This window comes from Chiloscyllium punctatum, chromosome 36, assembly GCF_047496795.1.
Source record: "Chiloscyllium punctatum isolate Juve2018m chromosome 36, sChiPun1.3, whole genome shotgun sequence".
Taxonomy (NCBI): domain Eukaryota; kingdom Metazoa; phylum Chordata; class Chondrichthyes; order Orectolobiformes; family Hemiscylliidae; genus Chiloscyllium; species Chiloscyllium punctatum.
Window position 1 is genome coordinate 31,584,274 of NC_092774.1, and position 23,845 is coordinate 31,608,118.

Here is a 23,845-nt window from a genome sequence, read left to right on the forward strand (position 1 = left end):
CCCATCTTCTGACTCCCCATGCGTTTTCTCTCTCCCCCACACCCTCTGCTCTCCATCCCTCTGTTCCCCCATCTATTCTCTTTCTCAGCCCACGTTGCCGAGTTTCCTTGCCCAGCTTAGCAGCGCCGGGCCGGGCGGCCGTCAGCTCTGGCTATTGCAGGCCCCGACCTCTACCAGTGGTCCGCTCGCCGACACTCCGCCATGTGCACGGGTCAGTGACGCTGCCGAACCGATTGCTGGTCCCGTTTCCGCCTCTGCTTTTCCTCGGGCAAAGCTGCTGCATGCCTCGTGACACTCAGCGAACAACATGGTGGAGGAGATCTTGCCTCCGTCGCTGCGGTGCGTGGGGGCACGCATCGCCTCTTGGGCGCCCTTTTTTCCCAGTAGACATATGTTTCCGCGGGCCGCACCAGGCTGGTGCTCCCCACAGCTTCACGCCACCCTGCTACGCGCTCACACCGGCGTGCAGGTGGGTGCTGCTAATGTGGGAAGTGTATGTGCGGTCCGGGTCGCTTTCCTCTGGCGAGGGAGAGACCGAAAACAAACTCAGACAACTCTTAACGGTGGATCACTCGGCTCGTGCGTTGATGAAGAAAGCAGCGAGCTGCGAGAATTAATGTGAATTGCAGGACACATTGATCATCGACACTTTGAATGCACTTTGCGGCCCGGGTTCTTCCTGGGGCCACGCCTGTCTGAGGGTCATTTGGCATTTAATCGCACTCGTATTGGCTGGCGAAAGCGGCTGGGGTGTCGCAGAGGACCCGTCCTCTTTGTCCCCCGAAGTTCAGACTCCGGAGCCCTCCGGCATCAGAGCACTTGGCCTTTCCCCCCCACCCTGCACATTCCATTCGTCAGGCTCGACGCCATCCCCCCGCCGGGGAGCGCGGCCTGGCGTCCGTCTGTGTCGTGGCAGTGGGGCCAGTACGGCTGTTACCGGTCCCAGAATGGCCGTCGGTGGTTCACACGGCGACGTGCACCGCTTCGTCTTTGGGACACGGAGCTGCCTCAAAATGTTGAGCTTCCTGTGGGGTCTGCCTAGGCTCTGCACGTCCGCACTGGGTCCGACTCTCGGTTGGCTGGCAGTAGAAACAGTGAAGGGAGCCGCGGAGGTCTGGTGCTGGTGCGCTGCCGGCCTCACCGTGGAGCTCGCCAGTTCGACACGCTGACCCGACTCGATGGTTGATCGATTGAGAGTGATGAGAGGCACAGACCGTATCTGGGATCTGCAGGCCGCCCGCTGCTGCAGCCGCCCGTCTCGTGGTTCGTCCTCGGCCTTAAGTGGCCGGTGGGGCGTCTGATCCTGTCTCCCCTGCTGGCGCTGAGTGCCTGGCCGAGGGAGGAGGTTTTCGTCGAACGCTGTGACTTCGACGGTCGCACGTGCGTGGATCGCTGGCTTTTGGCTCTCCCGTTCAGTCCGCAAGTTTCTGCTCGGTCCTGCCACCGGTCTCGGGAGGCACGGAGGGGTTGGCGGCCGTGGTGTGCACACGGTCACCATGCAGGCATACCTATCATGCCACCGGCCAACCATCGGGAGGACGGCGGAACGTTGTGCTGTCTGGGGCCAAGTCGCCAGAAGCCCACCGCTGTGTCTTCCGTACTCTGTGACCATCGGCGTGCCTTCCTCAACTCGTCCAGCTCGGGGCCGCTGGGTTCAGGAGCGGCGTCGCCCGCCGGCCCCACTGAAGGCCGTGCCATTCTGCGGCTGGTGATCGATGTGCATGCCGTGCCTGTGCGACCATTCACCACTTGTGTCTCAGCACTTCTCTCTCCCTCTCTCTGACCATCGGGCAGTCTCTGTCGGCTGGCGCCTCGCACGTCCTCGGCGGCGAGTCATCACCATCGTGCCTGGGCCTCTGGCAAGGCAGGAATCGGGCTGAACCTTCCGCTCGAGTAACCTGCCGGCACTTCCAAGATTCGCCTCCTGCCGTGGATGGGGGAGGGTCTCCGGTCCCGTGAATTTGCGCCGAGCACGTCCCCGTGCGTCGTTGGTGGCATGGGCGGCCACTCGTCGACACCATTGCTGGCAAGGGTGGTGAACGACGTGCGGGTGGCTGGCTCTCTGACCGTCGCAGCATCGGCCAAACCCCCCCTGCGGTGAGACGTTGCCCGCCCACGAAGAGGTGAATGCGTGCACGCTGGCAGTGCGGCCTGGCCATCCTCTGACTCTGGGTACGACCTCAGATCAGACACGACAACCCGCTGAATTTAAGGACATTACTAAGCGGTGGAAAAGAAACTAACCAGGATTCCCTTCGTAACTGTGAGTGAACAGGGAGAGCCCAGCGCCGAATCCCCGCTTGCCTGACGGGCGAGGGAAATGTGGCGTATAGAAGCGCTTTCTCTGACGGTGCCCAGATGCCTAAGTCCTCCTGATCGAGGCCTAACCTGAGGACGGTGTGAGGCCGGTGGCGGTGCGAGGCTCGTCTAGATTGTGTCTTCTTGGAGTCGGGTTGCTTGTGAATGCAGCCCAAAGTGGGTGGTAAACTCCATCTAAGGCTAAATACTGGCACGAGACCGATAGTCAACAAGTACTGTAAGGGAAAGTTGAAAAGAATTTTGAAGAAAGAGTTCAAGAGGGTGTGAAACCGTTAAGAGGTAAACGGGTGTGGCCCGCGCAGTCTACCCGGAGGATTCAACTCGGCGGCTCCGATCGGTCACGTTGGGGTCTGGCGGATCTCCTCTGCTGGGAATGCTCCCGGCATGGGTACAGCTGTCGCCGGGCGCATTTCCTCCGCTGGTGGTGCGCCACAACTGGCTTCGGGTCAGCTTGGAAGGCCGATGGATTTGGAAGGTGGCCCACTGCTCCTTGGGGCGAGTGTTACAGGCCCCAGGCATTATCCATCGCCGCACCCCCGGAGTCGAGGGAAGGGACCACTGCCACGCCCTCCCGCCCCCCTCGGGTGGTGCGTGGAACCGCGTGTGGCGAGCGGGCTCGCCATGCTCCCGGTGGGTCTGTCGACCGGAGTGCAATGTCCTCAGTGTGCCCCAACCACGTCCTGCCGCCGAGTCGGGTCGAGCCATGCTGAGCTGGCGCCAGAGGGCCCTTCCTGTGGATCGCCCCAGCTGCGGTGCTCGTCGTCCTACCATCGCAGACGGGTGGCCTTGGCCAGCGCCTAGCAGCTGACGTAGCACTGCTGCGGACGAGGGGAATCTGACTGTTTAATTAAAACAAAGCATCGTGAAGGCCGCAGGTCGGTGTTGACGCGATGTGATTTCTGCCAAATATTCTGAATGTCAAAGTGCAGAAATTTATTGAAGCGTGGGTAAACGGCGGGAGTAACTATGACTCTCTAATCCCCTCTCTTGGGGGATGTGACTCCAGTGTTTTTAAGGTTGTTGGTCTCCGACCGGTGCCTGCGTCGTCGCCTGTGTGATTTGTTTATACGTATTTTGTCGATCACAAAGTAAGGTCGAACCTCCACGTGGTTCCCCCTGGTAACGGCCTGTATGAGGAAGCTTTTGCCGGGAAGGTGATTTTAAATTGTTTTGTGGTTGTTTTAGTCTGGTCTTATCAGTGTTTTTACCATCGTTTTTATCTCTGGTCTGAACTTGATTTCACCAGAGCTATACGCCACTGGCTGTTTTTATTTTTTTCTCCATCGTTTGAGCATTACGCAGACCAGGCCGGCTAATACGACCTCCAGAAAAGATACGAGACGGCTGGTGACCATTCAGTCCGGTTGAAACCAAATTTGGCAGAGGTGATTATGGCCGATTCCAAAATTTCCAGTTGAGTGGGAGACCGGGAAAATAACCGCTCCCCACGGTTGCTTTTGGCGGCTCCGTGCGCTAAATGTATGAGCCAAAAACGGACTGGGCAATCCGTCTTGACTCAGACTCAGACGGAAGAGACCATAAGAATTATTCCAGCAAGGCTATCCTCGGGCAGGCACGAGGGAGCTGTTAACATTGTCCAGAATAATCAGGACAGAAATCGAAGGGAAGGGAATGTAGAGGAGTCCCCTCGACAGCCAAGTCCATTTAACAGCCGGATGATTCTAAATTCAAATTTTAAAGGGCCATTTGTTTTCAGTCGATGTGGAGATTTAGAGAGCAATGAGGAGAGGTACAATGGAAGAATTATTCACCCGGTAATTAAAGAAACAGATAAACTAGAGTTAATAATTAAATACCCTAAAAAAGATTTTAAATGTAATTATTGTAATAATATCTACAATACCACAGGGGTGTTTAGGAAACACTTGAAAATATGCAAGGGAATTAAATCAGTGAGGATTAGGTGCAGTAAATGCGATTGGGAAGGGAACTATCAGGCGGTAGCGTGCCAATATCCAAAATGTAAGATGAGTGATAATGTTAGTAGTAGTAGTAATAGTACCAGTAATAGTAATGAAGGAGGTGGATTAGAAAAATCATACCAGCGTGAAGAATGCCCGTTAAAATTTAAATCAGCCAGAGGGTTGGGGCAACACGAAAGACATGCTCAACCCATCTTGAGAAATGAGAGAAGGAAAGAAGGGAAGACGAAGAGTAAGGATAAGATAGATAAGAGAGAGGGAAACAAGAGGAGAGTATGGTGTAAGGAAGAGGTGGAAAAGTTGCAACAACTAGAAGTAGAATTTAGTGGCTGTAAGAATATTAATAAAAGTATTGCAGAGAGAATCGGTTCCAAAACCGCTAAACAAATTTCGGATAAAAGGAGATTATTGAATAAGAAGAATAAAACCAGCGATAATAATAAGGGTATAGAATTAGAAATGATCTTTAATAGTAATGACAATAATGAAATGCAAGATAGCGATCTGGGGGTCAGATAGGTTGTTGGTGGAAGAAAGATTGAATGAACAGAGGGACCAGGAGAACGCTAATATTATGGATTGTCAAGATGAGAATGGTAGGTCGATATTAGAATTGATAAAAATAATTGAAGATGACCTGGGTAAGAATAAAGGTGTTAATAAGGATCAGGAGAATATTATGGGTGTAAGAATGAATAAATTAAGAAAGAAAATGGACGATGGGACAGGTAAGAAGGTAACTCATATTAAAAGAGTAAGTTTTAAGCTAAGGGATAGTGGGCAAAGAAAGAAGAAGGAAAACAAAGCTAAGAAAAGATATAGTAAAAAGAAGGGAGAATTTAAACAAATGCAAGTTCTATATAAAACTAAGAGGCAGTATTTAGCAAGAACCCTGATGGGGGCCCCCAGTTAAGAGTGAATGCCCCCTGAGCAAGGTAGAATTAGAGGAATATTTTAAGGAAAGACTAACAAATTTGAATGAAAATAATAATTTTAGGGGTTTTGCTAAATATAAAAATCAAAGTGAGGGATCCTTGAGTGCCATTCTGACTGGTCCTGTGACGGTGGAAGACGTGGATCTGGCCATGAACGTGAAAACCGCTGCAGGGCCGGACAGGGTAACACAAAGAAATAATTAAGATATTTAATAAGGATAATTTATTATTTCCTAGACTATTTACAATTTGGATAAAAACCAGTAAAATTGCAGATCAGTTAAAAATAAGTAGAACGGTTCTGATCCCTAAGGTGAGCACAGAAGATGAGATAAAAGATAAAAGATATAATTGGAGGCCGATTATTATAGGGCCAATTATGCTTAGAATTTTTACAAAAATCGTTGCGAATAGACTTAGTAAAATCATAAATCTGAATAAAAGGCTGAAAGGATTTATGACCGGCGTAGCAGGATGTGAGGAGAACATAAAAATCCTGGAAAATATTATGAAAGGTCTAAAAAGAATAAGAGGAATTTAGCTGTGGTTTTTGTAGATTTAGTGAAAGCCTTTGATACCGTCGGTCATAGATTAATTATTACAGCATTGAAAAGATTCCAGCTCCCGCAAATTTTTATTATACGAATTGCAAACTTATCTGAGAATAATTTTACTCAGGTGGAAGGTTTTAAATGCAAAACCGGAAACATTGAAATTTTAAGAGGAGTAAAGCAAGGTGACGCATTGTCACCGATCCTCTTTAACATTGTAATGGACCCATTAATTAGTACTATCGAGGAGAAGCAGAAGGGGATATTCTTAGGATTAGACGGAAACAGTTTTCATTGCGCAACATTAGCGTTTGCTGATGACACAGCGTTAATTAGTCAATCTTATGAGGGTATGGTTTACAATTTAAAATTGGTCGAAAAGTTTTGTAATAACACGGGAATGGAAGTGTACATAAAGAAAACTAAAGGATTTTATCTTACTTATAGAAATAAGTCTTTTATATTTAACGATAAAATTAATTGGAAGTTAAATGAAGTGGTTATACAATTCATAGAACTGGTCAACACGGATAAATACTTGGGTGCTAAAATAGATCCGTGGATTGGAGTTAGTAAAGTGGACTGGGAGAGCCAATTGGATACATGGATAAGGAATTTTTAAAAATCTCCTCTTAAACCGGTACAGAAAATAGAACTTTTAAAACTTATTTTATTCCTAGACGGTATTTTTATTTTAACTTTATCAGAAGTTTCTATTAATTACCTAACCAAATTGGATAATATTATTAAAAGCGCAGCGAAAGAGATCTTACACCTTCCCCAATCCATCACAGACGGAGTGCGCCATGCTACAGCCCGTGATGGAGGCCTGGCGTTAAGTAGACTGTCAAACTTTTATTCCAATATCGATTGTGAGGAAATATGAGACGCTCCATAAATCTGATGACGAAATATTGCACGCCTCGTTTAGGTTTGAGGGTGAGAGTGTAGCGGAGAAAATGCATAAATGGAGTAAATTAAGGGTTATGGAAAAGATCTGGAATCCTAACATTAATCGACAATTGGATGAAGCAGATACCATCATACCATCATCCCTTGTTGCGTGTAGCGTGCACTTTAATTAATTAATACCTAAAATTACCCACCACCAATTAACCTAAGTGATCTAAAACGGTACAATTTTATTAATAAAATCTTAAAATGTAACTCTAAATTCAAATCAGCGATTAAAACTATTTAAAATACTATTTAAACTACTAAAACATATATAAAAAAAATTAAAACCACACTATTTAAACTATTTTTAAAAATACGTCGATCGGAGATATTAAGAGTCCATGAAAATCCTTAAAAGTTCGAGGGTCAAAGATAAAGTTAGGTTTATGATATTTTGTGCAAATGATTTAAATTTTACAATCCCGAGGCCTTTCAACTCCGAATTCTTCTCAAACCACTTCCCTCGAGCTCCTATCACAAACCCATAAAAAGATATCTTTCCTCCACCAACGAGGTCCATTATCTCTTTACCTAAGTGACTATATTTCTTTATCTTCTCCCCTCATGCCAATTCGAGGGAGTTTATTTGAAGGTCCGTTCTGACTGACACGTCCACCACCACGATTTGCTGTTCCTTCTTAAAGATTAAGTCCAGTATCCACAGTTTTCCAGGCGTATCTTTAACTCGCGGCTCTATATATATAGTCCACCCGTTTATCCTAACAAAACTAACTAGTTCTTCGGCTAACCTATTGTGCCTTTTAACTCTCATTTTCTTGACGTAAGGGCACCATCCAGAAATATGCGCAAAAGTTTCCGAAATGTCATTCCAACTTCTGCAATTCTTAATGTTAAAAGGCCTGCCATAAGACAAAGACGCCCGCGTTGGAAATAAATTAGTTCGGAATAAAATCGAATTAATGACTTTCGACGTCTTCATAAAAGATAATTTTGTCAACCAATTATTTGATGCACTATCATTCTTATAATAATGGACACCTGCCCTTTGACAGGGGAGGGCCATCCATCTCTGTATCTCCACAGATCTCCAGTTTGCATAGTTAGTACTCGCAAACTCCTCCATCCCATCTTCACTATCTTTTGTGATGGTATCTGCTTCATCCAATTGTCGATTAATGTTAGGATTCCAGATCTTTTCCATAACCCTTAATTTACTCCATTTATGCATTTTCTCCACTACACTCTCACCCTCAAACCGAAACGTGGCGTGCAATATTTTGTCAACAGATTTATGTAGCGTCTCATATTTCCTCACAATCTATATTGGAATAAACGTTGACAGTCTATTTAACGCCAGGCCTCCATCACGGGCTTTAGCATAACGCACTCCGTCTGTGATGGATTGCGGAAGGTGTAAGATCTCTTTCGCTGCGCTTTTAATAATATTATCCAATTTGTTAAGGTAATTAATAGAAACGTCTGATAAAGTTAAATAAAAATACAGTCTAGGAATAAAATATATTTTTACAAGTTCTATTTTCTGTACTGGTTTAAGAGGTGATTTTTTAAAATTCCCTATCCATGTATCCAATTGGCTCTCACAGTCTGCTTTACTAACTCCAATCCACGGATCTATTTTAGCACCCAAGTATTTATCCGTGTTGCCTGGTTCTATGAATTGTATAACCACTTCATTTAACTTCCAATTAATTTTATCGTTAAATATAAAAGACTGATTTCTATAAGTAAGATAAAATCCTTTACTTTTCTTTATGTTCACTTCCATTCCCGTGTTATTACAAAACTTTTCGACCAATTTTAAATTGTAAACCATACCCTCATAAGATTGACTAATTAACGCTATGTCATCAGCAAACGCTAATGTTGCGCAATGAAAACTGTTTCCGTCTAATCCTAAGTATATCCCCTTCTGCTTCTCTTCGATAGTACTAATTAATGGGTCCATTACAATGTTAAAAAGGATCGGTGATAACGCGTCACCTTGCTTTACTCCTCTTAAATTTCAATGTTTCCGGTTTTGCATTTAAAACCTTCCACCTGAGTAAAATTATTCTCATATAAGTTTGTAATTAGTTTAATAAAAATTTGCGGGAGCTGGAGTCTTTTCAATGCTGTTATAATTAATCTATGACTGATGGTATCAAAGGCTTTCGCTAAATCTACAAAAACCACAGCTAAATTCCTCTTATTCTTTTTAGCACCTTTCATAATAATTTCCAGGGTTTTTATGTTCTCCTCACATCCTGCTACGCCGGTCATAAATCCTTTCTGCCTTTTATTCAGATTTATCACTTTACTAAGTTTATTTGCAAGGATTTTTGTAAAAATTCTAAGCATAATTAGCCCTATAATAATCGGCCTCCAATTATTTATATCTTTTAACTCATCTTCTATGCTCACCTGAGGGATCAGAACCGTTCTACTTATTTTTAACTGATCTGCAATTTTACTGGTTTTTATCCAAACTGTAAATAGTCTAGGAAATAATAAATTATCCTTATTAAATACCTTAATTATTTCTTTGTGTTACCCTGTCCGGCCCCGCAGCAGTTTTCACGTTCATGGCCAGATCCACCTCTTCCACCGTCACAGGACCAGTCAGAATGCCACTCAAGGATCCCTCACTTTGATTATTATATTTAGCACAACCCCTTAAATTATTATTTTCATTCAAATTTGTTAGTCTTTCCTTAAAATATTCCTCTAACTCTACCTTGCTCAGGGGGCATTCACTCTTAACTGGGGCCCCCATTAGGGTTCTTGCTAAATACTGCCTCTTAGTTTTATATAGAACTTGCATTTCTTTAAATTTTCCCTTCTTTTTACTATACCTTTTCTTAGCTTTGTTTTCCTTCTTCTTTCTTTGCCCACTATCCCTTAGCTTAAAACTTACTCTTTTAATATGAGTTACCTTCTTACTTGTCCCATCGTCCTTTTTCTTTCTTAATTTATCCATTCTTACACCCATAATATTCTCCTGATCCTTATTAACACCTTTATTCTTACCCAGGTCATCTTCAATTATTTTTATCAATTTTAATATCGACCTACCATTATAATCTTGACAATCCATAATATTAGCGTTCTCCTGGTCCCTCTGTTCATTCAATCTTTCTTCCTCCAACAACCTATCTGACCCAGATCGCTATCTTGCATTTCATTATTGTCATTACTATTAAAGATCATTTCTAATTCTATACCCTTATTATTATCGCTAGTTTTATTCTTCTTATTCAATAATCTCCTTTTATCCGAAATTTGTTTAGCGGTTTTGGAACCGATTCTCTCTGCAATACTTTTATTAATATTCTTACAGCACTAAATTCTACTTCTAGTTGTTGCAACTTTTCCACCTCTTCCTTAGACCATACTCCCCTCTTGTTTCCCTCTCTATTATCTATCTAATCCTTACTCTCCGTCTTCACTTCTTTCCTTTTCTCATTTCTCAAGATGGGGTGAGCATGCCTTTCGTGTTGCCCCAACCCTCTGGCTGATTTAAATTTTAACGGGCATCCTTCACGCTGGTATGATTTTTCTAATCCACCTCCTTCATTATTATTACTGGTACTATTACTACTACTACTAACATTATCACTCATCTTACATTTTGGATATTGGCACGCTACCGCCTGATAGTTCACTTCCCAATCGCATTTACTGCACCTAATCCTCACTGATTTAATTCCCTTGCATATTTTCAAGTGTTTCCTAAACATCCCTGTGGTCTTGTAGATATTACAATGATTACATTTAAAATCTTTTATAGGGTATTTAATTATTAACTCTAATTTATCTGTTTCTTTAATTACCGGGTGAATAATTCTTCCTTCGTACCTCTCCTCATTGCTCTCTAAATCTCCACATCGACTAAAAACAAATGGCCCTTTAAAATTTGTATTTAAAATCATCCGGCTGTTAAATGGACTTGGCTGTCGAGGGGCCTCCTCTACAAGCCCTTCCCTTTGAATTCTGTCCTGATTATTCTGGACAATGTTAACAGCTCCCTCGTGCCTGCCCGAGATAGCCTTGCCGGAATAATTCTTATGGTCTCTTCCGTCTGAGTCCGAGTCAAGACGGATTGCCCAGTCCGTTTTTGGCTCATACATTTAGCACACGGAGCCGCCAAAAGCAACCGTGCGGGGCGGTTATTTTCCCGGTCTCCCACCCAACCGGATATTTTGGAATCGGCCATAATCGCCTCTGCCAAATTTGGTTTCAACCAGACTGAATGGTCACCAGCCGTCTCTTATCTCTTCTGCAGGTCGTATTAGCCGGCCTGGTCTGAGTAATGCTCAAACGATGGAGAATACAATAAAAACAGCCAGTGGCGTATAGCTCTGGTGAAATCAAGTTCAGACCAAAGATAAAAACGATGGTAAAAACACTGATAAGACCAGACTAAAACAACCACAAAACAATTTAAAATCACCTTCCCGGCAAGAGCTTCCTCATACAGGCCGTTACCAGGGGGAACCACGTGGAGGTTCGACCTTACTTTGTGATCGACAAAATACGTATAAACGAATCACAAAGGTGACTACGCAGGCACTGGTCGGAGACCAACAACGTTAAAAACACTGTAGTCACATTCCCCAAGAGAGGGGATAAGAGAGTCATAGTTACTCCCGCCGTTTACCCACGCTTGATTAAATTTGTTCACTTTGACGTTCAGAGCACTGGGCAGAAATCACATTGCATCAACACCGACCTGTGGCCTTCGTGATGCTTTGTTCTCATTAAACAGTCGGATTGCCCTGGTCCACACCAGTTCTATTTCAGCTGCTAGGCGCCGGCCGAGGCCACCCGCCTGCCATGGAAGGACGACGGGCACCGCAGCTGGGGCAATCCACAGGAAGGGCCCTCTGGCGCCAGCTCAGCATGGCTCGACCCGACTCGGCGGCAGGACGTGGTTGGGGCGCACTGAGGACATTACACCCCGGTCGACAGACCCACCGGGAGCATGGCAAGCCCACTCGCCACACGTGGTTCCACGCACCCTCCGAGGGGGGCGGGAGGGCGCGGCAGTGGTCGCTTCCCTCGACTCCGGGGGTGCGGCGAAGGATATTGCCTGGGGGCTATAACACTCGCTACAAGGAGCGGCGAGCCACCTTCCAAAGCAACCGGCCTTCCCAGCCGACCCGAAGCCAGTTGTGGCGCACCACCAGCGGAGGAAATGCGCCCAGCGACAGCCGTGCCCATGCCGGGAGCGGTCCCTGCTGAGGAGATCCGCCAGACCCCAACGTGACTGACTGGAGCCGCCGAGTTGAATCCTCCGGGCAGACTGCGCGGACCACACCCGTTTACCTCTTAACGGTTTCACACCCTCTTGAACTCTCTCTTCAAAACTCTTTTGAACTTTCCCTTACAGTACTTGTTGACTATCGGTCTCGTGCTAGTATTTAGCCTTAGATGGAGTTTACCACCCGCTTTGGGCTGCATTCACAAGCAACCCGACTCCAAGAAGACACAATCTCGATGAGCCTCGCACCGCCACCAGCCTCACACCGTCCTCAGGCTAGGCCTCGATCAGGAGGACTTTGGCGTCTGGGCACCGTCAAAGAACGCGCTTCTATACGCCACATTTCCCTCGCCCATCAGGCAAGCGGGGATTCGGCGCTGGGCTCTCCCTGTTCACTCGCAGTTACGAAGGGAATCCTGGTTAGTTTATTTTCCACCGCTTAGTAATGTGCTTAAATTCAGCGGGTTGTCGCGTCTGATCTGAGGTCGTACACAGAGTCAGAGGATGGCCAGGCCGCACCGCCAGCGTGCATGCCCCCACCTCTTAGTGGGCGGGCAACGTCTCACCGCAGAGGGGGGGTGTCCGATGCTGCGACGGTCAGAGAGCCAGCCACCCGCACGTCGCTCACCACCCTTGCCAGCAATGGTGTCGATGAGTGGCCGCCCCTGCCACCAAAGACGCGCGGGGACGTGCTCGGCGCAAATTCACGGGACCGGAGACCATCCCCCATCCACGGCAGGAGGCGAATCTTGGAAGTGCCTGCAGCTTACTCGAGCGGAAGGTTCAGCCCGATTCCTGCCTTGCCAGAGGCCCGGGCACGGCGGTGACGACTCGCCGCCGAGGACGTGCGAGGCGCCAGCCGAAAGAGACTGACCGATGGTCAGAGAGAGGGAGAGAGAAGCGCTGAGACACAAGGGGCGAATGGTCGCACAGACACGGCACCTACATCGATCACCAGCCGTGGAACGCCACGGCCTTCAGTGGGGCCGGCGGGCGACGCCGCTCCTGAACCCAGCGGCCCCGAGCCGGACGAGTTGAGGAAGGCACGCTGACGGTGACAGGGTACGGAAGACACAGCGGTGGCCTTCTGGCGACTTGGCCCCCGATAGCCCGACGTTCCGCCGTCCTCCAGATGGTTGGCCGGTGGCATGATAGGTGTGCCTGCACGGTGACCGTGCGCACACCACGGCCGCCAACCCCTCCGTGCCTCCCGAGACCGGTGGCAGGACCGAGCAGAAACTTGCGGACTGAACGGGAGAGCCAAAAGCCAGCGATCCACGCACGTGCGACCGTCGAAGTCACAGCGTTCGATGAAAACCTCCTCCCTCGGCCAGGCACTCAGCGCCAGCAGGGGAGACAGGATCAGACGCCCCACCGGCCACTTAAGGCCAAGGACGAACCACGAGACGGGCGGCTGCAGCAACGGGCGGCCTGCAGATCCCAGATACGGTCTGTGCCTCTCATCACTCTCAATCGATCAACCATCGAGTCGGGTCAGCGTGTCGAACTGGCGAGCTCCACGGTGAGGCCGGCAGCGCACCAGCACCGGACCTCCGCGGCTCCCTTCACTGTTTCTACTGCCAGCCAACCGAGAGTCGGACCCAGTGCGGACGTGCAGAGCCTAGGCAGACCCCACAGGAAGCTCAACATTTTGAGGCAGCTCCGTGTCCCAAAGACGAAGCGGTGCACGTCGCCGTGTGAACCACCGACGGCCATTCTGGGACCGGTAACAGCCGTACTGGCCCCACTGCCACGACACAGACGGACGCCAGGCCACGCTCCCCGGCGGGGGGATGGCGTCGAGCCTGACGAACGGAATGTGCAGGGTGGGGGGGAAAGGCCAAGTGCTCTGATGCCGGAGGGCTCTGGAGTCTGAACTTAGGGGGACAAAGAGGACGGGTCCTCTGCGACACCCCAGCCGCTTTCGCCAGCCAATACGAGTGCGATTAAATGCCAAATGACCCTCAGACAGGCGTGGCCCCAGGAAGAACCCTGGCCGCAAAGTGCATTCAAAGTGTCGATGATCAATGTGTCCTGCAATTCACATTGAAGAACGCAGCGAGCTGCGATCTTCATCAACGCACGAGCCGAGTGATCCACCGTTAAGAGTTGTCTGAGTTTGTTTTCGGTCTCTCCCTCGCCAGAGGAAAGCGACCCAGACCGCACATGCACTTCCCACATTAGCAGCACCCACCTGCACGCCGGTGTGCGCGGGTCGCAGGGTGGCGTGAAGCTGTGGGGAGCACCAGCCTGGTGCAGCCCGCGGAAACATATGTCTACTGGGAAAAAAGGCCGCCCAAGAGGCGATGCGTGCCCCCACGCACCGCAGCGACCGAGGCAGGATCTCCTCCACCATGTCGCCCGCTGAGTGTCACGAGGCATGCAGCAGCTTTGCCCGAGGAAAAGCAGAGGCGGAAACGGGACCAGCAATCGGTTCGGCAGCGTCACTGACCCGTGCACGTGGCGGGGTGTCGGCGAGCGGACCACTGCAAAGAGTCGGGGGCTGCAATAGCCAGAGCTGACGGCCGCCCGGCCCGGCCACTGCCAAGGTGGGCTAGGAAACTCGGCAACGTGGGCTGAGAAAGAGAATAGATGGGGGAACAGAGGGATGGAGAGCAGAGGGTGTGGCGGAGAGAGAAAACGCATGGGGAGTCAGAAGATGGGAAGAGGGACTGGACAGGGATGCAGAGGGTGGGGGTGAGAGAAATAAAGAGAAAGAGAATGGACGGTGTGCCGGAGGTGGCGAGGGATTGGCCAAGGGTGCCGTGGGTGGCACGGGGGAATGGAGAGGGCAGAGCCATGAATGGCGGGGGAGAATGGATGGAGGTGCTGTGGGTGCTACAGGGGAGAATGGGCAGGTCGTGCAGTGGTTGGTGGGGGAGAATGGACAGGGGATGCAGTGTGTAGTGGGGAGAATGGACAGGGGCACTGTGTGTGGCAAGGAGAATGGTCAGGGGATGCTGTGGGTGGCTGGGAGAATGGACTGGGTGCTGTGGGTGGTGGGGAGAATGGACAGGGGGCACTGTGTGTGGCAAGGAGAATGGTCAGGGGATGCTGTGTGTGGTGGGGGAGAATGGACTGGGTGCTGTGGGTGGCGGGGAGAATGGACAGGGGGCACTGTGGGTGGCGAGTAGAATTTAAGGGGATGCTGTGGGTGGCGGGCAGAATGGACAATGGCACTGTGGTTGGCAGGGGTTAAGGCCAGAGGCACTGTGGTGGTGGAGGAATGGACAGGTGGTGCTGTGGGGTTTTTGGGTCTTGGAGGGAGATGGTGGTGGTGAAAGCATCCCACTCACTCCCAGCATCCCCTTCTCTGCACACATGCGGTGCACATTTTTCTGAGTCTGGATGGGATTCTGTTTGGAGGGTCAGTGTTGACTCGATGGGCCAAATGGCCTGCTCCCACAATGTAGGGATTCTATGATTAGGAGAGCTGTCAAACCAACAACTTCTAATTGGTGAAGTAAAAGACCAGGAGCCAATCTTTAAGCAGTTTTCCATTTATTCACTCAAATTGCCCTTTCAATTGAATTCCTTGAATTTAATGTGTTCCGTTGTAGTTTAATTATGATCCATGAAAAGCAACATCCAGTCACATCTGAGGGAAGAACCAACTCAACTGACTGAACAAGTGTAACAACTCTTCTGTATGCACTTTAGATGTGACATCCTCTCCCTCTCTCTCTGTTGACCCAACGGGATTACCAGGGCTAGAATTTCCACTCTCAAAATACAATTGCTGATGTACTGTTTGCTTCTGCTGCTTAACATAAGGATTTAAAAGCTGCTCGCCTGATTCGCAGAAAGCACAAAAACAGACTGTTCACTTGCACCTGCGCAGAGATAAAATTTCATTTGGAATAGATCACAAAATAACAACCGGTGCCAATCCCTCAACTCTGTGTTACACATGGAGGGAGGGGAGGGGAACTAAAGTGTTTTACTCTCCGATGTTAGAGGGCAGGACAAAGTTTCAGCCAGTGGTAAGTTAAAATTCAACCCTGTGCTGTTTTCTGTTATAAAAACTCAAACCACATGGATTTGGTGGGATTAAAAAATGAATGAAAGGGAGCTGGCAAAGTTTCCAAGCCCCCACAACACGCACACACAATTCCCTCTGCTTAGCTGGAGACAGTGCTGCCCTCCCCTGTTTAGGAGTAATCTCTGCAAAGGTGGTGGTATTGACAGTGAGGAGGATGGTCTCTGGCCACAGTTTGATACCAATCAGCTGGTAAATGGGGCAGAGAGATGGAATTTAATCTCCAGGCATTCTGGGAAATGTAATAATGGAGGAAAGTAATCAATAAATAGTAGGTCCCTACAGAGTGCTGAGGAACAAAGGAACCTTGCTGTCCAAGTCCAGAGATCCCCGAAGGTATCAGTACAGATAAAACTAGGGAGTGAGGAAGGCATAGATTTGTATTTTTTTCATACAGAGGGCGGTGCGTGTGTGGAATGGGCTCCCAGAGGAAGTGATGGAAGCTCGTACCATTATAACATTTAAAAGGCATCTGGTTGGGTATATGTATTGGAAGGGTTGAGAGAGATATGGGTCAAATCCTGGCAAATGGGTCACGAGATTAATCTAGGATATCCAGTCAGCATGGGTGAGCTGGACTGCAGAGTCTGTTTCTGTGCTGTATGACTTTACCCGCATAATTCAATGCAAGTTTCAGCAACATGTCTGCAGCTTTATGCTTTTAGACATTAACAATGTTTCTGAGTATATCATTTCAGCTGTTCTCAATTTAAAAATCAGCCATTTCTTGTGCACCCCTGTCTTCCAGGTTGATTCATCACCATCCATTCTCTCTCTTTCCCGAGAAGGGCTTGATACAGCAATCAAAGAGGGTTCGAGGTCCGAGAAAGGATGGGGGGGGGTGGGGTGGGGAATGGACAGGGGCGCAGAGGCTGGGGGACAAGAGAGAGAGAGAGAGAATGGATAGGGGAGCAAAGGGTAGGGGGAGAGACAGAGAGAAAATGGACAGGGGACAGAGAGTGGAGGGGATCAGAAAGACTTGGGGACAGAGAATGGGGGGCAGAAAATGAGGGGGAGAGAGAGAGAATGGCTGGGCAGAGAGATTTGGTGAGTGCAGACTGTGAGGAGAGAGAGAATGCATGGGGACAGTGGGATGGGGAAGTGACAGCACAAATCCCACCTTACCCAGGAATGGTGTCAGCGTTCCATGAACTGGAACCCACTCCATTAACAGCAGACTTGGGGGCAATCGTTTCTCAATAGACACATGGCTAAGACGGTAGATTCATATAATCCCTACGGGCCATTCGGCCCATAAAGTTCAGACTGACCTTCCAAACACCCACATTCCCCATAGTTAACCCACCCTAGGTTGCATATCCCTGGACACGTCAGCATGGCCAATCCACCCTAAACTTCAGATGGTTAGACTGTCGGAGGAAACTGGACCACCCAGAGTTCACCCATGCAGTCACAAAGGTGAGAACATGCCAAAGTTCACACAGAGAGCTGCATGAGAGTGGAATTGAACCCAAGTCCGTGGTACAGTGAGGCAGAGTGCTAACCACTGAGCTACCATACCACCCAGAGCTTTGAAGTTCTGCTATGTCTTTGTAGCTTCTGACTTCTCATTAGCCTTCAGCAGAGGTTCTCTCCTCCTGACATTGTTAGACCACGCCTGCTGCAACCTCCGTTTTCCATGTCTCCAGCCCTGAGCACACCGGTTCCCAAATCCTGGCAACAGGCAATCTGGTCTTCTGCTGCCAACTGCAGAGAATGGTGACAATCCCTGCCACTATTCTCTCCCTGACCACCACTGCCCCCTCCCCAACATTGTTCTTAATCCCACGACGCAGCCAGTTAGCTCCTCACTCGTGCAGACCTCTCTCAGATCCCCTTTATCTGTCTGACCTGTGCTGACACCCTCTTGACCTTGTCCACTGACCCAGTCAGAAGGCTTTGTCTGTCGAGGAATGACCATCTCCCAGAATAAAGTGTCCAGTCAACTTTCCCCTTTTCCCCCCAACAGAACAGACATGAACGTGAAATTTTTGTAGTGCGATTACTTCCCTTAAGCATGAATAGAGCCTCTAAGCCATACGTGAGCTTGTGGCGCAACGGTAGCGCGTCTGACTCCAGATCAGAAGGTTGCGTGTTCAAATCACGTCAGGCTCACTGCAATCAACTTCTTACATTTCAAATCAAGAAAGGAGTACGTTCTTTCCGAATATCAGTCGTGTCAAATCTTCTTTGCGGTAACTTTCGATCACACGTGAATCTTTGCTGTCAGTTTGATTTGTGAACATTGTGTCAGGGAGGTGGTGTGCCCATTGTTTGGGTAAATGCTCAGCTCCCCGCAATGTGAGAAGTAAAACAAAGACTGTTCGTTCAGTTGGTGACGGCGGGGTGTGAATAACATTATACCGATATTTTTACAACATAATCTAGAGATTGCCATCCATGTTTTAGTCACATCAAACTGCCACGCAATGCTGTTATGGCCTCAGTAAACTATAATAACGTGAAGATCGCTGGGATGATTTTCTACATCCGACTGCAATATAAACACAGATCATTGCTTCCAGTTTTGGTGGAACAAAAGACATCGTATTGGTGGATAATTACAGTTAGTGCAAACACAGCTAGCCATCGATAAATATTAATCCTGTTCACTTCAATGGCCAAATTTCAATTCAGAAACCAAGTGCACTCGGCTGCTTGTAACATAGACAACATGACAAAATGGCTCATAGGAGGAGAAATGGGACATTGAGGAGGAGTGAAATGTTTGCTTTTGGTCACCTCCACAATTGTTAGAAAAACAGGTTGAAAGGATTCTTAAAAGGTGTCTGAAGGAGTGGTGAGGGATAACACTTCAGACAGCGCAAAGGGTAAGACCACTTTCGAGTGGAAGGAAAAGACATTCCTTATTTCTGAAAGAAAAGGGAAACAGAAGAGGGAATGAAATCTGACTTGGGAGCTATTTCCTATTTGTTGAGGATGTTGCTTCATCACAGTCTTGGTTTAGAGCATAAGCTCTTCATCAGGAATAAAGGGTGACCCAAGGGGGCTGAGAGATAAATAGGAAGGAAGTGGGGCTGGAGGGAAGGCAGCTGGGAGTGCAATAGGTAGATGGAGGTAGGGATTGATGGTGATAGGTCAGAGATGAGGGTGGAGCAAATAGGTGAGAAGCAAGGTGGACAGGTATGACAGGTCAAGAGGTTGGTGTCGAATTGGAAGGTTGGATCTGGGACAAGGTGGGGGAGAGGAAATAAGGAAACTGATGAAAACTGCATTGATACCGTGTGGTTGGAGGGTCCCAAGGCAGAAGATGATGTGTTTTTTCGACAAGCGTCGGGTAGCAAGAGTTTGGCAGTGGAGGAGGCCCAGGACTTGCTTGTCCTTGGTGGAATGGGAGGGGGAGGTAAAGTGTTCAGCCACAGGGCCGTCGGGCGTTTAATTTCAGTGTCCCAGAGCTGTTCCCTGAAACGTTCCGCTAGTTGGCGTCCAGTTTCCCCAATGTGGATGAGACCATATTGCGAGCAATGGACATAATCTTATAAATAGATTGCATAAATCTTAGCCTGCCAGAAAAGAAAATTTTAATTAAATTGGATGACTGCATGAAACGGTTTGTTGGTCAGATTTGAATCATCACTCCCGAATGAGACAAAGCCATGAATATCAGTGAACTGCTCTTATTGTTGTAAACCACAAGTTCTTGATGTATTTTCACAACTTACTGGTATTCACACCTGCACATTTAATGTCAAACTCTGACATCAAAAATGAAATTACAGCATTACTTTTGACTGAAATTAATCGAACAAACAAATTAATAGCACATAGTGAATACCAATTCTGATTAAAATGAAATTAAATTTGACCAAAAAAATATAAAATCAATATCAGAGTTAAGAAATGGGGGTAAGGCATTCGGCAAGAAATGCAGCATCATAGAAGGTGCTCCTCCAGGGAGTGTATTTTACCAACTACCATTGCTAAATATAAACACTCTCATATGATCCTTCGGTTTTAAAGTAAACCACAGCCCCATACAGTAGGTACCATTTAAATGAGTTAAAAATACAAGCCTTGAGCAAATCCAGCTTCCAGACTTACCCCCCGTTTCTTGGAGCTTGGACCTTCCTCCAGCTCCGGGTGGTCGTTGAATTCCTGGGCTCCAGCTGCCACAGCCACTCCTCCACTGAAGAAGCTTTGGGAAGCAGATGCAAAGGCAAGATACAGAACAGAGGGCCTTTGTATATGAAAGCAGGTTACAGAGACATTGAGCAATAGAATCACATGGTTTTGACCCATCGACCTCTGGGTTATTTGCCCAGCACACTCACGCAGCATTACTCTGCTTTTGGGCTCCCAGCAGCTGGATTGTGGATCAGTTTAATGGAGGTCTTATATCTCTGACAACATCGGTACACAAGGCAGTGAAGAAAGGCTTCATCACACTGGCCTTCATCAGTTAGGGAATTGAGTATCGATGTTGGCAAGTTATGTTGTAGTTTTGCAGGACGTTGATGAGGCAAGCCAGGCAGCACCAGAATGTGGAGTGGTCAGCGTTTTGGGTATTAACCCTTCTTCAGGACTAAAACGTTTGCTTCTCCATGAGAAATGATTTATGGTAATGTTGCTGTGGGTTGTCGGGCTTGCACTCCAGGGAGACTCTGAAGACGCTGGAGCTGTTTTCACTGCAGCATCAGGATGCAGAGGAGTGACATAATAGAGGTTACAAAATCATTAGGGGCATGGACAGGTTAATAGACAAGGTCTTTTCCCTGGGATGGGGGAGTCCAGAACTCGAGGGCATAGGTTTAGGGTGAGAGGCGAAATATATTAAAGGGACAACTTCTTCATGCAGAGGGTGGTGCATATATGAAATGAGCTGCCAGAGTATATGGGTCAGGTGCTGTCAAATGGGACTAGATTAATTTAGGATATCAGGTCAGCATGGACAATTTGGACCGAAGGGTCAGTTTCCATGCTGTACGTGTCTCTGACAACTGGTCCTGATGTAAGTTTAAAATAGAGTCCAAGTAACTTGGAATAGTTCATTCTTATTGACCTCACCTCCTGAAAAGTTTCAAATGAATCCCTCTGAGAGATTCTGTTTAAATATGCTGAGTTGGACAAAGTATCCCATCAAGTTTAACACAAACCCAGAGTTGAAGAAGTCAGAAGTCAGAACACCAAGGGGACCAAAACTGATCACAATATTCCAGGTGCAGCCTCATCAACTGTATTCTGAATTGCTGTGTTCTCCCAAACTTCTGCTTGCAGCTTCGGGTTGCAATATGTAGTGGCTAAGTGGTTACCACTGCAACCTCACAGCGCCAGGAACCCAGGTTTGATTCCAGCCTTGGACGGCTGTCTGTGAGGAGTTTGCACATTCTTCCAGTGTCTGCGTGGGTTTTCTCTGGGTGATCCTGTTTTCTGCCATAAACCAAAGATGTGCAGGTCATGTGGATTGGCCATGCTTAATTGCCCATAGCGTTAGATGCATTAGTCAGAGGGAAATGGGTCTGGATGGGTTACTCTTCGGAGGGTTGGTGTGGACTTGTTGGGACGAATGGCCTGTTTCCACACTGTAGCAAATCGCATCAGCACGACTTTTGTCTCTAACGAATGGCAGAGTAGACTCGATGGGCCCAATGGCCTACCTTATGCTCCGATGGTCTTGCAGTCTTAGGATTCTCGGGATCATTTCAGTGGCAATGTGCAGTCCCTGACTCAATGAGCAGCAGCGCCCCCGCTGGTGCTTCCGCAAGTTGCAAGAAAACATGAACCTCTTCCCACACTCAAAGCCCTTCCTGCACTCGGGGCAGAAGAACGGCCTCTCCTCAGTGTGGACCCCACTGGTGTCACAGCAGGTGGGAAGAACTGCTGAAGGCCATCTCGCAGTTGGGGCCAGAGAACAGCCTTCCCCGGTGTGGACCAACTGGTGCGTAAGCAGGGCAGAGGAATCACTGAAGTCCTTCCCACACTCAGGGCAGCAGAAGGGCGTCTTCCCCTCTGTGGGCCCATTGGTGCTTCAGAACCATTTCAAATTTCACAATATCTTTCTGACAGGAGGGAGACCAGAATTAAACACACTATTCCAAAAGTGGTCTAACCAATGTCCTGTACAGCCACAACATAACTTCCCAACTCCAATACTCACTCAGAGGATTGGGAAAGCTTTCAAAACCCACAAAAAACAAACAGGAAAGAATGGAGGGACAAACCGCATTTTTGAGAGTCAGCTTGGAAGCATCAATGAGAAATCGGCGGACTGGGTTTATTGGGTACCCGTTCTCCTCAAAATACACTATATGCCTATTTCTCTTCTGTTCTTCGTAGTTTGTCTGTGCTGTAGTATGTAGTGGCTTGTTGAAATAATGTCCTGATGCAGCCTCGTTTGTGGGTGTTGGGATGATTGCTTCTGTAGTTAAGTATTTGGTTTGTGTATGTTGTTTTTCTGTAGATGCTAGTTTGAAGTACCCCATTGACTGTTCGCTCTACTGTGACATCTAAGAATGGCACTTTGTTGTTGTTCTCCTCCTCTTAAAACCAGAATCCCCCCCTCAGGCCATAGTCTCACCACTTGGTACAGCAATACACAGACTAGTCAAAGACCTCCAATGAAGACTAAAACTCCAAGTCGAAGATTCACGCCACTCCATTTCCTCCATCCAAGAATTCCTGCATACCAAAGACACTAAGATAGAAGAGGATGGAATAATGTTATCCTTTGACATAACAGCTCTTTTCACATCCATTAACATCAACGTGGCCAAAGAAAACTGAAGACACTACTCGAAGAACCAAAGACACAAACACAGCACCAACGTCATCAGCAAAGATAACACTGTCAAGCTCGTGGAACTGTACCTTACCACCCACTTCATATTCAGTAACAAGCCCTACAAACAAATCAGCGAAATACCCATGATACCACCAGTATCAGGATTCCTTGCAGAAGCAATAATGCAGAGACTCGCACAAACAGCCCTTCGAACGACCCAAGCCAAACTTTGTGTCCGCCACAGTGATGACACTTTTGTCATCACAAAATGAAACAAATTAGAGGAAACTTACAACACCATCAACAATCTCTTTACTGGCATAAAATTCACAAAAGAGGAGAACAACAACAAAGTGCCATTTCTAGATGTCACAGCAGAGCCGACATCAATGGTAAATTCAAAACAGCGTCGACTGGAAAACAACGCACGCGAAACAAGATTTTTCCTAAAGAAGCAATGATCACGACACATACAAAGCAATCTGAATCAGGACACAGATTCAATGAGCCACGACACACCGCAGCACCCAGGGACTACGAAGATAAATAAACAATTGCACAGCACATTTTAGAAGGATGGGCAGACTTTACCCCTGAAAATTGCTTCCCTGGCCGGGAATCGAACCCGGGCTACGGCGGTGAGAGCACCGGATCCTAACCACTAGACCACCAGGGAGACGTAGATGCAGCTTGTCAGCTCTATTGAAAATGTCTTCCCTGCCCGGAAATCGAATCCGGGCCACGGTCGTGAGAAGGTGTTCACCTGTGTATCCAACAATGTCATTTCTTGTATCCATTGCTCCCGATGGGATCTCCTCTACATTGGGGAGACTGGAGACCCCTCCCAGAGTCAAGTCACAGCGCTTGAGGGAACATCTCCAGGACACCTGCACCAATCAACCCCGTCACTTTATGGCCCAACATTTCAAACCCCCTCCCTCTCTGCCGAGGACATGCAGGTCCTGGGCCTCCTCCATCGCAGCTCTCTCCCCACCCGATGCCTGGAGGAAGAATGTCTCATCTTCCGCCTCAGATAAATTCAACCCCAGGACATCCATGTGGACTACACCAGTTTCCTCATTTCCCCCACCTAACCTCAGTTCCAAACGTCCAGCTGAGCGCTATCCTCATGACCTGTCCT

At 47.8% G+C, this 23,845-nt stretch overlaps 4 non-coding genes across 4 annotated transcripts; 2 read left to right on the forward strand and 2 right to left on the reverse strand.

Moving 5' to 3' along the window:
* Positions 1 to 552: 552 nt before the first annotated feature.
* Positions 553 to 705, forward strand: LOC140461170 (5.8S ribosomal RNA). Its single transcript, XR_011954491.1, has one exon. It is a non-coding gene; the product is annotated as a 5.8S ribosomal RNA (ribosomal RNA).
* Positions 706 to 13,884: 13,179 nt separating this feature from the next.
* Positions 13,885 to 14,037, reverse strand: LOC140461184 (5.8S ribosomal RNA). Its single transcript, XR_011954505.1, has one exon. It is a non-coding gene; the product is annotated as a 5.8S ribosomal RNA (ribosomal RNA).
* Positions 14,038 to 18,008: 3,971 nt separating this feature from the next.
* Positions 18,009 to 18,080, forward strand: trnaw-cca (transfer RNA tryptophan (anticodon CCA)). The gene has a single exon. It is a non-coding gene; the product is annotated as a tRNA-Trp (tRNA).
* A 5,228-nt stretch (positions 18,081 to 23,308) lies between these two features.
* trnae-cuc (transfer RNA glutamic acid (anticodon CUC)) lies at positions 23,309 to 23,380 on the reverse strand. Its single transcript has one exon. It is a non-coding gene; the product is annotated as a tRNA-Glu (tRNA).
* Between the last annotated feature and the right edge of the window lie 465 nt (positions 23,381 to 23,845).